The following is a 13,579-nucleotide window of genomic DNA, read 5'->3' on the forward strand; positions in this document are numbered from 1 at the left end:
ATTTATGATTCCCAGGGTCAATAATTGGTACATTATTGGGCAATTAATATAAGAGAACTGTTCAGCACACTTTTCTCAGATGACTGTGGAAGGGAATCTGGTCAAGGATATGCCATTCTCTGGGCTATGGTAAAGGATGCATAAATATTTCAGATACCATGTTTCACATCAGTACTTTCAGACAGACTTAAAAGAGTTTTCTGGTATGAAAGTCCTGAAACTGACCTGGTCAGAAAATATTTAATTGTTGATCAGTATCACACTTTGAAATGAAAAAATCCTATAGAACAAACTAAAATCTTTTCTCCTCATTGCCCAAAATAATACAAGAGCAGATAAATCTTACTCTTCAAACCCTCTTTTCAAGAAAATACTTGGTCTAGTAAGTTCAATTTCATCATTCACAGTTAAGTGTTTTCCTGGGCTACTCCTCCAGCTGTCTCCCAGCACCAGTGCAAATATTCACAAAAAAAAATATGCAGAGAAATGCTGTGAAGAACAGAGACTTTTTTTCCCTGCTACTTCTGCCTGGAGTTTTTGCTTCAAAATATCTTCCTGCTATTCTATCTCCTCTACTACACAGGCTATAACACCTTCTAAAGGAAGAATATCTAGTAGAACCAGTGACAGAATCTCAACAACGCTCATCACACTAGCATCATGACAGGAAAACTGTCATTATAATCATCTTTCAATTCAGTATCTGTATCCTGCATGGTGACTACATTCACCAATTTTTGCTGCATTTGAAGACACACCTTCATCAGAATGCACTGGTAATAATTTCTTTGGAACTTTCGGAAAAAAAGATACCAACATAAACTGGATTTAGTTTTGCAACTATATTTTCACAGCTGGAAGAGAAGAGAATGCAAAAGTCCGTATCTACAAAAACATGGCTGACTAGCTATGTAACTTTTGCACTGAAAGACAATGAAAAATCTCAAATTACTATCTTTACTACGTTATTGAAATAATTATAATTTTAAAAGTCAGCTGAAAAAATTTTACTCTCAGAATATGGGGATGCTGCCAATGAATCTAACTGATTTGAAGGACAAAAGCAAACAGAAAAGGCTTCAGTAAAATGAATTAGTATTCAGGATAAAGGAATTGTGTACCTAGGATACTTGTGAAATTTTATCTGTTTTGTTAATAACAGCCAGACGTTCTCAACACACATGTCATTAGCAAAGTATTTTTTTCCTATTCCAGTATCAGTCCCTTCATTCATTTATGCTATTATCATCTTCTCTTTCCCCATGCTAATAATTTCAATGATTGCAATAGCTTTCTCACACAGTATCAAAGCAGATCTGACAATACCCTAATAGGTTTCACTATTACTAGCAGGATTCTCAGAAAACACAGAATTACTCAGGATCATATTACAAAGAGGGTTTGGGGTTTTAGTCACATTTAAGAGCGTTTCTCTTTTCAAATATCACCAGAATGTTGCATATTTCACAAGCAACATTTTGGAGCAAGCTTCAACAAGCTCCCTTTTTCCTCCTTACTAGCAGTACATTTTATTTTCTTTACCAGAAAATTGATTACTGCATCTTTGTTGAGCCACTGCCTACCCAAGTGAACAACACCTGAAGGAACCACTGAACTGCTTCATGCGCTTAGAAAGACAGAAACAATCACCTTCCAGGACTATTTCTTTTGGCAATTGTGTTGGGTTGGTGCGGCAAAGTTTTGCAGAAGGGGAGAGAGGCTACAGGGGGACTTCTCTGAGGCGCGGATAGAAGCTCCTGCATGTCCAATGGAAGCACTGGTTTTCATGCAAACTGCATTCCTCTGTGAACCGAAACAGCTCTAATCAATCAGAAAAATAAGTCGCTGCTCTTATGACGGGGCGGCGTATCAAGAATCAAGAGCGACAATTTTGACTTCAAGAAATTCCTGTCTAAGATTAGGAGCCGCGTTGTCTCCTGTGTCGGACCGCATGACGTGCTCTCCATCAGACCCTGATTTATCCTCCAGCTCTCCACCTGCAGGAGGCTGCGGGAAAAGCAATCTCGCTTCACTCCTCAGAGAAAAGGGATTTCCACTCGCTTTAAAAACAAATGACGTAATCCTTGCTGTTCCCTTTTTTTTTTTTTTTTTGGGGGGGGGAAGACGGTGGTGTCGTTTTGTTTTGTTTTTACATAGAATAGAGATAATTACCCCAGGCTACTGGAAAGGGAAAGAATCACCTACAGCAAAGAAAGCGCAGGACGCAGGGAGACAATTTGTTTTGCAGATCAGATTCTCGCGTTCATTCGGTTCCGCACAACAACAGCTCCCCAGATAAAGCCATGCCCCGCTCCCAGTGACTCCTTGGCGCAGCCGCAGCTCGAGACGCACAGCGCGCGCCAGCGGGGACAAAGGGACCCCGCGCGCTCGCCCCTCCTCGCGCGGCGCGGAGCGGAGCGCGGCGCCCCCTGCTGGGCGCGCGGCTCCGGCAGCGCCTTTAGGGATGACGTCACTGCTGCAGCGGCTCCGCTCTGCCATCCACCCACCGGCACAGCGGGCAAATATTCCAGTACGTTTTCTTTCTTTTCCTTTCTTTTCTTTTCTTTTCTTTTCTTTTCTTTTCTTTTCTTTTCTTTTCTTTTCTTTTCTTTTCTTTTCTTTTCTTTTCTTTTCTTTTCTTTTCTTTTCTTTTCTTTTCTTTTCTTTTTCTTTTCTTTTTTCTTTTCTTTTCTTTTCTTTTCTTTTCTTTTCTTTTCTTTCTTTTCTTTTCTTTTCTTTTTTCTCTTCTCTTCTCTTCTCTTCTCTTCTCTTCTCTTCTCTTCTCTTCTCTTCTCTTCTCTTCTCTTCTCTCTTTTCTTTCCTTTTCTTTTTTCCTTTCCTTCCTTCCTTCCCTTCCCTTCCTTCCTTCCTTCCTTCCTTCCTTCCTTCCTTCCTTCCTTTCCTTCCCTTCCCTTCCCTTCCCTTCCCTTCCCTTCCCTTCCCTTCCCTTCCCTTCCCTTCCCTTCCCTTCCCTTCCCTTCCCTTCCCTTCCCTTCCCTCTCTCGTCTTTCAAATAGCTGCCCTGAAAAATGTTGGTGTCAGAGCATTGCAAGATCGTAAAGAAAGCCTTAAAGAAACACCTCGCATTGCACAGCCATCGGCTCGGGTTATTCAGCAGAGCCAAACGGGAGACGTCACTGGCATACACTGCAAACCAAATGGGAATTACGTTTCTGCTGTGCAATAAATAAACAAGACCGAGTAAGGTGCAGAGTTGATGAGGCAGTCAGCAATACTACCACTCCCCTGTGTTTTACAGGGCCAAACACCATTTTTCAGAAAAACCACAACATCCTGCCATGCAGGTAATGAGCAATTTATAGAACATCCCTCCCCTCCAAGAAAAAAACAACCCAAAACCAAACACAACCAAACAACAGCAAAAGTGCAGGGAAAAAAACAACAACCTGAAAACCAGCCCACGATTCACAGTGGTGGGTTGATTCCTCTACAAACAAGGTAACATTAATCTTCCAGATTTCCCAGTCAAATACTCTCATACTCCTGAAAAAGCACATCTCCATCCACAAAGCCAACCTTGCTATTTGCTGTATTTGTCAGCAGTGTTGAATGAAACTGTCAACTTCCACAAGCAGAGCTTGTAAGGTCAGGAGATGGGGTGTCTCAGCAACAAGGCAAAAGCGTTAAGGTGATTATTGGAGATGAGTGCTCTGAAAGCTGCAGGGTATGAGACGAAAACACTTATTTTTTTCCAGATCTACAGGTAAAAATAGCACAGAATAAGAACAAAAAGAAAAAAGTAAAAAAAAAAGGGGGGCAGGGGAGAAGAGTAAAAAGAGCAGGGAATTGAAAAATACCCTCAACTACTTCAAGATTAAAGGGAAAATTAGAATCCTCTACCTGCTCTTAAGCTTCAGTTATGCAGCAAAGGGGACATTAAAACAATTACAGAGTTGGTAAATCATCTGGTATAGAGTAAGTACTAGATTTGGCTTCCATTGAATGTGATGGAGTATCCACTGACACTGGATTATGAAATGTTCAGCATTATGAAAGGAAAAATTAGCTATTTTGTTGAAGAGTACATTACTCATTTAGGCAAGTCAGGCAGATATTTGCCATTATTTAACAAGTGTGGCAGAGTGAAAAAATGGGTTTGACCCTTTTTCAGTGTGGTATTTTATTTTATGAATCATCAGTAATTGATTTTTAGAAAAATCTATGTTGCCTCTCAGACTCTTTTCTCATATTTACACAAATACATTTTCTTGCTTATAAATTCCAGAATGTAGGCAGATCACCATGACTTTCTAAAGGCTTCAGTAATCTGAGCAAGACCCAGCCACAGACCATAAAACACGTCTTTAGAGCTATTACACTGCCAATTGGAAGGATTAGCAATCTGTTTACAGCATACCAGGGAAATTCAAATCTGTATACTATAGGCTAGAAAACTATTATAATCCTTCATCTGACACATATATATTTTTCAAATTTTACTATATAAATTCCACTAGAAAAAAATAAGATAATGTCTCCATAGGAAAGTAGTTTATTTTAAGAGGTGCTGCAAGTGAGTAATTTGGTTACTTAAAGAATCACTGCCAAAGTTACTAGCAAAAGCAGGTTTTAATACAAGTTTTTTGAAAGTGTGATTTAACAGAGTTTGGTGGCAAGTTTCACTCTATTACTGACTACGCAGATGAAGCATACAAGGAAAAAGGAATTAGAATCAGTTTAGAATGATTTCCACAGAGTCCGGGGATGCAAAGGGGTAAGGGTGCAAAAGGACAGTGGAGATTCACACATTGAGTAACAAGGTTTGGAGTGGCCTGCCTTGCTTTCTAAACTCCTGATGGAGCCTAGGTGCAGCTGGGTCCAATCTTAGCCTCAGGCCTGGACAACCGTTTATTTCTGAAGGATTCAGCAGCACTCAATAAATGACAAATTTAAAATTTACACAGTTATTCAATAGTATTGACTATAATCACTACAGTAACTCAATTATCATAAGGTATTTAAATCAATTCAGACATGCACACAGACAGACACAAAGATATATGTATTTATATGCACAGAGGCACTGCTTAAAAAATCCCCTTTAGTGTCAGTGAAATATGTTGTATGCCTTGGTGGTTGTCAACAGGCAAGGGCTGAGCCTTGAGCATTTGGAGTATCAGCTCAGACCCTGTCACCAGCTCATGACAATCCTCCAAGTATTGCAAACTTGAGAGTTTTCAAGCTCCAAGAAGTGTCCCACTCAGACAGAGATGCTGGCACAGCCCACTGCAGTTGAGGAGAGCTCAAAGGGCCTCACATAGAACTGCTGTTTCTTGGGTGGCAAGATGATTGCCTTTAGTCATCAGAAAGTTTTCATCCTGGCCATAAATCAAGTCGATAATTACTGAAATTATTCAAAAGTCCAGTAACAATGGTACCATTCCACTTGGGTTATGATGCACATGGGTTATGTTCCAGGGCTGTCAGGGATGATTGATTATTTATCGTTCCTCTCCTTAGTCATGCAACAGGTGTTCCTGTTAGGGACAGTGCCACTCTGGTCTTAGTGATGCAAGAGGTCCTGGTATGGCTAAGGGATGCTTCACTGCCGAACTCACTACACAAAGGCCACAGCTTAACGAGAATTACTGAAACTACTGAACAGACCTGAGAAGGCAGAGGAGGCCTGATGAGGGGTATGATGCACCACCACGGTGGCCTATGTTCCTATCAGAGGTGTTCAATTCCATGCATTTCAGCAAAACACTTGCTTTTGTCAGTGCAGAATATGACTAGAAACTTATGTTTTATACAAACGGGGTGTTTAGTTGGTAAGGCACATGAGAATTCATTGGCAAAGATCACTTCTATTGACCCCCTTGACAGAATACAGCATGAAAGCCAAAGAACAAAACAAATAGTACAGCTTTTTGGCCCCCAGACAAATTCTTAAGGGTACCAGAGTTTTTAACTACAGCCATTATGCATTATTAACTGTTGGCTCTGAAAAATGGTATCTACCAGCAGCTGATGCTAGTGCAATTTTAGCATACTGAAAATTTTAATAAATTATTACATTATTTTAAATAGGATCTTTTTCAAAGGTAATAAATGTGTATGAACTCTAAAACTTACTGTTAAATAACTGAGTATCACTTAGCAATTGCACACATGTTCCATTTTGCTTACATTGAATTCCAAAAGTGGTTAGGCCAGGATGAATATCCACAGGCCTACAGTTGGGACAATCAATTCTACATCTGTTCAGGAGAAAAAAGAACAAAGATTATTTCTCCTTGATTAGGTTAAGAAAGAAAGTTGTTAGCAAACCACTGAAACTCTCTCCCTTCCACCCTCCATTTTATGTTGAAACTAGCTCTACATTTTGAAACATTCACATCCCTCTAACTTTAGGTTTTACAAGTCATTAAGATAAATTCATCTTATATTTTTTCATTTCGTCATCCCTCCCAGCAATGTAAATTTATTTGAAGCTATAAGTATTAGAAATTATTACTCAAAATTGAAATATATACAGATGTAGATATATACAGATTACAAAGTGCAATAGAAATAAGCAGCTTGAAAGAATAAAATGAAAAGTCATGTTTTATGAATGAAGAATCACATGCAGACAGAAAGAGTCTTGGCATAGTATTAAATCCAAGAAAAAAAACAAGATCTGATGACAATTTATTTTAATTAGTATCTCTGACAAAATATTTTTTAAAATCAAGCTATCCCAAATAATGCACGAACTGTCATATTCACTTGTACCAATGGGTAAGACTAAGTTTGTAGATATGATCAGGGAGAGACAGGATACATTTATGATCATTTGGTTTTTGCTATCTTGTTTAAATAAAATATTTCAGAAGAAAGCAACATTTCACTGCAAAACCATAGAAGTTGAGAAGCAGACATTTTCTTTCTTCTTTTGCAAAAGCTTTACATAAAAGAAGGAACTTGGTTTCCTATGTTTTTGAAAGTTTCACATTTTTATAACCTCTAGTAGAAAGGTAAAATATGATCTTTAACATTGATGATTAAAGTGGGTATTTCTTGTTTGCCTTTTACTTGAGAAATTTAGAATCATATTTTTCAGTAGTTTAGCACTGCACCTAAAAACCCCAAGAACTTATGATGATTATATAAAGGAAATTTATACAGCTATATAATGTTCAAAGTCAATCTGTTAGCAATTCCTCTAGGTTTGCCAAACACCAACCTAGGATATGCTTCTACACAACTAAAAACATTCAAAAGATAGGAAATTTAACACATGTATGCAGTAACTAACTTGTGTCAAACAAGTTCTGAATAAATTTTGCCTTTTCCTTGCTCTGCTCTAGTTAAGATAGAAATAAATTGCATGACAGATCAAAACAATGATACCACCAGAGATATTTAGGTCAATCATCATAAATCTGAGCCACCGTAACAGTTGTCAAAAGTGGAGTTCATTAATTAGTGCTCAAAAATGTACATTTTTTCCCAACATCATTTAAGTTACAATGGTACAAAGCATTTATCTACCATAGTAGTTCTGCTACACTTTTCCTAACACTATGTTTGATGTTTCAGTAAATTCTATCATGGTGAAGTGCATTTAAAACAAACCTTGTCTTTCTGTTTCAAGTATGTTCAAGCACAATCTTGCCCCCATTGAAATCAGGAACAAAACTTTTGTTTGATGTAATGAAAGATGGGATTCATTCCTACTGGATCTTGCTACTACAAAGCTCTCTAAAAGGCAGCTTTTAAAATGCATTGCTCCTATAAAAGCAGTTATAGTATTATCCTTGTTTTATGTAGATGCCACAATGCTCCAAATTTGAAAGCAACAAGATCTCAGTTCTGGAACTTGGTCCTGTTCCAGTTACATCCACTGTGTTGCTTTCCTGGAAATTACTGATTTAGCCTCCAGAGATGAATAAGAAAGCATTAAGAAATTATACCTGCATGAAAGCACCCGACAAGAAACATAATATCCTACTTTATTCAATGAAAACTGAAGAGTTTGAATGGCATTGGGGAGGGGGCAGGAGGAAAGGGCAAGGCAAAAGATTGAAAGAAAACTGAATTAAGTAGATTGGTTCTTTAATCTTCCATTTTTTGCATATGAAGGATTAATTCTCATAATGTCTTTCTACAGAAAAAAAGAGTGTGTGAACTCTGACTTTTTAATTCTTCAGCAGAACTGTCACAGCCTGACATAATTTTACTGTGTATTGACTGTATTACCATCCCTTATTTAAGCTGTCAGCTTTTGACTTATAATCAAGAGATAACAGTAGGAGAAGGTGAAAGAAGAGAGAACTCCTGCTAAGGAGATGCTACATTGGGGTAGATTTAAACATGCAGAAAAGCACAGTAAGAAGAGGGCTAGAAGGAAATTAACTGTGCACCTGGTCACTGAAAGGCTGCTCAAGGATAAAAGGCACAGATGACAGACTGAAAGAAGTAAAGAGGTGGTAGAACAGAAGCAGGGAACATGGTAAGAACAATAAAGAAATTACTTCACAAATCCATGAGGGAAGAGATCAGAATGTAATTATACAATTTAACATACTCACAGTGAACAGGGTGGTGGTTTCTGAAGTTTCAGCAAAACCAGAAAACCCTGACTCCAGCCAATTTTCAGTCTCCGTTTCCTGAAGCAGTGATGTCAGACCCACATATGCCATGTGGTCTGTAGTGTCATCCTGCAGCACCATTGCATGGCCCTTGCCCAAAGCACACAGCTCTACCACATATCCCTGTTCCATGCCCCAGGGAGCTCCCTGGCTCACATACCTGCTGGCACTGGACACAGCACTGTATTTGAAATCACCTAATCCCACCTCATCTGGATCCAGCCATTGCTGTTTGAGCATGACAGAGAGACTTTCCTAGTCAAAGGGGTGATTTCAGTATTTGTGTCTGATGATAGATCTGGTTGATCTGCTGGCAGATCTGGGCCTTAGCAGTGCTGCAGTATCAAAGTTCATTGAAAGTATTATGAACTTGCAGCATGAGTAACAATAAATTTAAAACAACACAAAATAACTTTACAGCTGGCATCTATTGTTGCTTTTGAACTATTGTTGCTATTGAAGCAGTTGTACAGCTTCATCCTTTCTACTAGTAAAGAATTACTAATAATGTGTAGAGAATTTCTCCATCATTGAAGATCTGGTATTACCCCTGGCTTTTGCAGTTACCTAAAACTAAAAAATGGAGTGCCTAGTTGCTATAAAACATAAGCAATTCATAACACATGGCTTCTAACATCTTTATCATTTGTTCAAAATAGTGTCAAGATATTCAGAAGAAAAAGAAAAGAACCTAGCTCACAGAATTTAATTTAATGCTAAATGTGAGATGAGAGTTTAATTAGAAGTGTATGAAATAAAGTATTTGAGAGAAAATATGATGGTACCTCTGAAGTAAGAGGTGTTGTTAGTGGGATTGAATGAAAGAACAATTTATACCAATCCCTCTCTATCCCTTTCTTGCTCATCTCTGGAGAAGGCTATGGAGGACAAGAAGGAAGCAATTGAGAGGGCAAACACACCGTTCTTTTACATCAATGGGTCCATTGAACACATCTTATAATATCCAGGAGAGTTTAAAAAGTTAATTCTTTTAATTTTATCATCTTACATTTATGAATTTAATTTTTTTAATTATTTAATTATGCAAAATTGATGGTTGGACTTGATGATCTTGAAGTTCTCTTCCGACCCTTATGATTCTATTATTCTATGAAAATGCTATAGTAGGCCACTGCAGAAGACATTGTAACACGGAAATAATGATTTCCAGAAGAATCTCGATAGTTTAATCATAGATCTTGGTTGTAGAGACCCATACATAGACATGAGTTACTGCTTAATGGCCATAGCACATATCATTATATTAGTATGTACTGTCTTTAACAAAAAGACTTGTATGTACTGTTTGTAAGAGCTTGTTCCTATACAGATGTGTAAGAGCATAAAGTTCTCAGGGAATCTCTATTGCAGTCCATCCAATTTATCTATTCTGATCTATAATAAAAGGAGTTACATATAATTACATTTGCCAGCTCCTTGCCTTTTCTACCTTGCAGGAGTTCTGCCAAGCCAATTGGAGCTGTACAAAACATGAAGGAGGGAACCAGAGAAGCCTCAATACTTTTTCAATTCTAAAATATTTGCCTGTATAGTTACCTTTTTTTCCTTCTATGGAGACTAGAAATCCCACCAGTATTTATGAAAAAAGGAAAAAAAAAAACAGAAAAGGAGGTGTTTTGCATCATGAGATACTGTTCCATTGTGCTCCCAGTTAGAAAGGCACTTGAACTCTGAAAAGTTAAAATTAAAATGCTGTTTATTATATCCATAAATATAAAGAAATAGAGAATAGGGCACGTAATCTTACCTTCCTTTAGATGCTTAAAGCCCAAGCTGTGCAGCATTGAACAGGCCCCTGGTCAGTGTGCAGCACACCATGCAGACCCTGCCTGTAGAAAAGGTTACCCCATGTTGGTCATTTGAGCTACTATAGGATTTTTTTACATATACATAACTATATTCATAATTTCTACTCCTAAGCAGAAAAGATATTCACACCTACTGCCCTTTTAGATAACGACAAAGCCACCAGATGCCAAGTGGAGGCAGTCTTGCAGTCTCCTCTGTCCCAGTGAACTGGCTGATAGTGTCCTTCAGCCACAAGCCTAAGAGCCTGGTGAGATGTGCAACATAGCGTGGCACTGCATAGGCCTGAGCCTTCTCAGGTTCAATGTCTTCTGGGCTGGTAGCTCTGCAATATGCAAGGCTCTTATGGAAAGTATCACTCCAGGACAGTGGCCTTATCTAGCCTAAAAATCTGCTGCCACTAAAACTCTGGAGATGGTTTAAATTTAGGTGTTTAAAATTCCCATTATAGTCAGTAATGATCTAATCAATACAATCAATAGATTACAGCAAACAACTAATTTTACCCTAAACACCTAGTCCCTAGTAAACTGAGCTACACTGCACAAGATCCTGTGGGACTCCTCTGAGAAAAAAAAGTAATAACCTACTGGTCCAGCACTTCAAAGTGAATCTCACCAAAGTGCTAGACTTGGTAACCAGAGCCTGTCTGCCAGCCCGTTCAGAGTAGTGATTATCCCTGGTTACTGCTTTTTGAAAACTACCAGTAAGCATCAGCCAGGAAGAGTCTGTCACCTTCTTCCTCCTCATGTCCTTCAGAAGCTGTTCAAAGTCTACACTGCACAAGTAACTAAGGGCAAGTGGGAGTTTCTGATATCATCTGATTTCATTTGCAAATATTGGACTCATTGCATTTTATTTCCTGAAATGACTTCTAGTCAATCCTGATGGTGTAACTACCACCAAACATCAACAGCACTGTGAAGGTGGGGGTTCCTCCACTTAGAACAGTTTATGAAATATTACTGACATTAGTCACAGCAGAGACTGTATAAACCTAATAAAACAACTGCATGAACACAATGAATTAAGCCTATTTCAAGTATTTTCCCATTTTGACACCTTTCAGTAAGGACTTGGAAAAAATGGAGGAAGATAATAATCAGCCTGAGTCCCCCATGAAATCATTCACTAAGATATAATTTCTACCTCAGTTAACATGAGGTAGAAAGGCATATGCTCCCTGCCAAGCAGCAAGTCAATAGGATCACCAGTGAGAAAAAAACCCCAGTTCTTAGTCAGAAATTGAAATAATATTTATTGATTCCCACCAGAGGTCAGTCATATAATAGGAATAAAATGAAAGTTACCAAAGTTCTAAGTACTCATTGATTCTACGTATGATGAAAATTGAAATTGCATTTTCAATCCATTTAAACTTCTGTTTCTACTAGTCTTATTTTATTATGCATAACTGGGATACCACATGACATTTCTCCATTAAGAACATGGGTGCAGGAGAAAATACAGAGCTCTGGTAAGAATAAGAAAAAACTAGCTTTCAGCGACTGAGAAAGAACAAGAAAAAAATCTGTAAAAACTAAAGGCTCTAGTAACTATAACTAATGCTGTATGTAAGATTGTGTATGGTGGATATGGATGACAATAAACTACTGCATTTCACCTTCATACCCTTACTTCTTGAGCTGAAAGTCACAGAGAAGCTAGAAAAAGCATGATTTATTCTTAGTAGTGTGGTAGAGCTAAACACCTTGCATAAAGGAGTTATTAGGTATGCCTAGGTTAATCAAGACTCCCCACAATGAAAATTTCTGACTTACTAAAATAAAACACAACATAACAGAGATTGCAATGCTAAACATAATCTCAGAATCCAGAGAAAATTACTTTATGCGCTCAAATGTAATTAGTTCTATTTAAAGATAAGGTTTCTATCCTTAGCATGTAAAAGAGAAAGTAGTAAAACTGTTTTCTGTTTTACGTATTTAACTTTTTTCTCTCTACTAAGCACATCTTAGGCCACATCTGTAATACCACTTCCAGTTTTGGGTCCCCAACTCAAGAAAGGCATCAGCAAAATGGAGGAAGTTCAGCAGAAGACCGCCAAGATAAAAGCATGAGCAATCTGTCCTAAAATCATAGCTCACCGTGCTTTAAACAGGAGGTTTGGCTAGATTGTCTCAGAAACAGGAGGTTTGGCTAGATTGTCTCAGAAGGTGATTCTAATCTGAATCATCTTCTTTTACTATACTATGATCCTATGAACTGGTCCTTTGACCTACAGACTGACACTTTTCCAGAATAACCTCTGGGCAGTTCCAGCCACCCTAGCCCAAAAGAATGAAGTTAAACTAGAAAAGATAAAGGCAACAAGTGTGGTAATTTGCATTTATCAGTTAGATCTTATCTAAGAGTCAAAATAGGCCAGATCTCTTCGACTGGTAAAGGAGTTGAAGAATGGGTTCTGCAAAGAATGAGGAATGCATGAACAAGACAGAAATTGAACAGAAGATTATTTGCTATCTATCATTAAAAAGGGAGCACATGGATTTCCAGATGGATATTTTAAAAATAACAAATGCAAATGCTGACTTCAAAAATGGTGTTCAGTGTGGTGGGATGTTTTGGAGATCAAAAGTCTGGGAGGGTGGATAAATGTAGGGGGTAAATAACCATGACCTGAATGCAACATTTAGTAGAAGAATCTCCTAGTTTCTAATTGCCAAATGATACAATATCAAGAGGGAAAGAATACATTTCTTTTCCTTATATTTCTTGCATCTACATCTGTTGCAGTGACCTTAGCTCAGATGAGCTTGGAGGCTGATATACCTGAAGAAGCCCCCTAGGTCTGAAGAGACCTTAGCTCAGGGTGACAAAAAGATGTTCCCCCAAGACACCTTGCAGTTAGCCTCCTCAATATGCATCAGGGAACAAGAGTATTGGGTTTTAGGTTCCTCCTCCTCTTTATCCATTTGGAGTTAATAGCTAGAATGTTCTACTCTGTTCCTTCTACCCGAGTTTTACTATTGGTTTTCAAAGTTCTGTACCATCACTCCTTGTACCCCCATTCCCTGGCTTTCCTACCAGTCCTACATCCCTCGTGTCCCGGTTGGCTCTCCCTTGTAAATTCCACCCATCCTTCAGTCCCTCTTAACCCCATGTTCTCTTCCGTTCTGGGCTCTGTGCACTCG

The sequence above is a fragment of the Lichenostomus cassidix genome, chromosome 4 (genome assembly GCF_008360975.1).
Source record: "Lichenostomus cassidix isolate B80296 chromosome 4, HeHo_3.0, whole genome shotgun sequence".
NCBI lineage: Eukaryota > Metazoa > Chordata > Aves > Passeriformes > Meliphagidae > Lichenostomus > Lichenostomus cassidix.